This window comes from Chrysochloris asiatica, unplaced genomic scaffold (genome assembly GCF_000296735.1).
Source record: "Chrysochloris asiatica unplaced genomic scaffold, ChrAsi1.0 scaffold00032, whole genome shotgun sequence".
Lineage (NCBI taxonomy): Eukaryota > Metazoa > Chordata > Mammalia > Afrosoricida > Chrysochloridae > Chrysochloris > Chrysochloris asiatica.
Window position 1 is genome coordinate 17,647,409 of NW_006408550.1, and position 2,625 is coordinate 17,650,033.

The following is a 2,625-nucleotide window of genomic DNA, read 5'->3' on the forward strand; positions in this document are numbered from 1 at the left end:
TGGCCTCATTAACATAACAAAGAAAACCTTAGTCTCATATAGGGTTATGCCCACAAATATAAAGGGGTTAGAATTCCAATGCATATTTTGGTAAGACATAATTCAACCCATATCATTGGGTAACTTGGAAATGAAAAAGGCTGGAAACATACAGAGTTGTGTAAAGTGACAACAGAGACCCAAAGATGCTGCTGAAAACTGATCCAGTAAGTGAATTTTGTTGTTGCTGTTTTTAGGTGTCATTCAGTTGGTTCTGACTCATAGTGACCCTGGATAGGGTTTCCAATGAGAGGCTGGTGAATTTGAACCTCTGGCCTTGTGATTCTAATTGACCTTGTGGTACAGTGCTGATCCTACAGCCCCAAAATGTAAAATTAGACAGACTCATGACAAAGAGCTCTGGTAGCGTAATGGTTATGAGTTGAGCTGCTAACCTCAAAGTCAGCAAAACTACCAGCTGTTCCGTGGGAGAAAGAGGAGGCTTTCTGCTCCCATAAAGAATCACAGCCTCAGAAACCCTGTACAGGGTCGCTATGAGTCAAAACTGACTCCATGGCCTACCACCACCATGTAGAGACAACATCTTATTCTACTTCCTTTCCCATCGTATCCAAGTCTGTTAGGAAGGATACACTGCCTGGAGCAAAGTAACGATTCCATTCCAAAGCCTTAGTTAGATGGCGGTTATCTTTGTTTTGTTTTGTTTTTAAGGAATGAACATTAGATTTATCTTAAGGATTCCAGCACTCTAGTCAGGGTGATGGGTGTTTCAGAAACAGAATTTATTCCCAATACAAATATGCTTCCTCTCTTCTTTAACTTAAAGCTGTGGGGGGAAATCAGGGAAGGGATAAAAGAGTGGCTGGGAGGGTGCTTTAGTGAATTTAGTAAAGAGTAACAGGTGCTTTTCCAGTAATTAGATTTTTTTGGGGGGTTCATAAAAATTGGGTAAGAAGTAGTAGCTATATTCCTAGACTACTTTTTGACTCTGTTTCTTTTTCATGCATAGAGGGGATTGTAACCATAGCAGTGAAATGATATATGATAGGATGAATGTAAAGCTAATGTTCTCCTATTTAAACTATCACATAATTCACAATAAAACATTAAATAAATAAAAAAGAGAGAGAGGGTCCATTGATGACTCGTGGGATTATCTCTTATATGCAACCCTTGCATATATGTGATTGGGTTTATTGTAGAGAAACCGAAAATAGGTTCTAGAAAGCAAAGAGAGACACAAAGTGCCTCAACAGCCCTGCCATGGATCTGCCTGGTTCTTTCGCATCAAGAAGTTGATCTTGCCTGCCATTTCCATGTTGTAGATCCTCTAGCAGGTTTCATAGCTTTCTTGCTGTCGCTTGGGACAAGGCTTCTCATAGTACCGTCTTTGCTTAATGTCGTCAATGAGCCCATCCGTGGTGAGGATTCTGTTCAGGGTGCTATATGCAAAACTGTTTGAACTGCAAGGTTGGAGGTTCAAACTTACCTGCTGCTCCTCGGAAACCGTATACAAGTTTTGGATATATATGGGTCGGAACTGACTAGACGGCACTCAACAACAACAATGCACCTTCTGCATTCCCTTCTTGTACCATCATAGTCCTGGCAATGAACTTCAGATGTTTTGCCATGACCTTGGATTTAAAAATCTTCACTCTTCTGTACCTTTCAAGTCAACCCCGCCTTCCAGGCCCCAGGCCCAGTTTAAACTCCTCAGGACACACCCAGAGTTCCCATGACCCGAAGGGTGGTTATCTTTTTAAGAGAAAGAAGTGGCAGAACTTCAAGTTATCAAGCCAAGGTCATCTCTGAAGAGGTGCTATACCAAAGATTTCATTTCCCTATCTTTTGAACTCTGCTAAGTCACCATTTATATCCGGTTTTGACTCTTTTCCTATATTCGGTTTCCTTCTACTTAGCTAGTAGGTTTCAGTGCAGTTTGTTACTCAACCTTCACAGCCTCACCTCTGCCTTGAATTTGGTCTGGCAGTGGAAGTATCCCTCCCGGAGGTGTGATATCCTGGAGCTCTAGGTGGGGTCCAGTCTTAAAATAAGCAGAGGTACCATGTACAAGAAGCAGATAAATGTACACAAACTTGTTGCTGTTGTTAAGTACCATTGAGTCAGTTTGACTCATAGTGACCCTATATAGGGTTTCCCAGACTTTACATCTTCATTGGAGTAGAAAGCTTCATCTTTCTCCCGCGGAATAGCTGTTGGACTCCAACCACTGACTTTGTGGTCTATAGTCCAGTGCTTATGATATGGAGCGACTGCACTCCAGTAGATAAACTTAGGAGTGGCCACAATAATATCAATTGTAATGGTAAGAGCTGCCGTTGATTGAATCATAGTGTTTACCAAGCATTAAACTAAGCCCTGCTGTTGTGCTGTGGGTTAATGCACTGGACAGCAAAGTTGGTTTGAACTGTAAGGTCGGAGGTTCAGGCTCACCAGCTGCTCCTAAGATGGAAACCCTATACAGGGTCACTGTGGGTCAGAACTGACTCGGTGGCACTTAACAACAACAACAAATGAAGTGCTTTGCATAGATATTGTTATTTCAGTCGTATAGTACTGTGATTTACTACCACTTCTTTCCATTTTGCAAACCAGGATATA

At 41.7% G+C, this 2,625-nt stretch overlaps 1 pseudogene; it reads right to left on the bottom strand.

The window, feature by feature from the left end:
* Positions 1 to 1,249: 1,249 nt before the first annotated feature.
* LOC102828753 lies at positions 1,250 to 1,634 on the bottom strand (annotated as a pseudogene).
* Between the last annotated feature and the right edge of the window lie 991 nt (positions 1,635 to 2,625).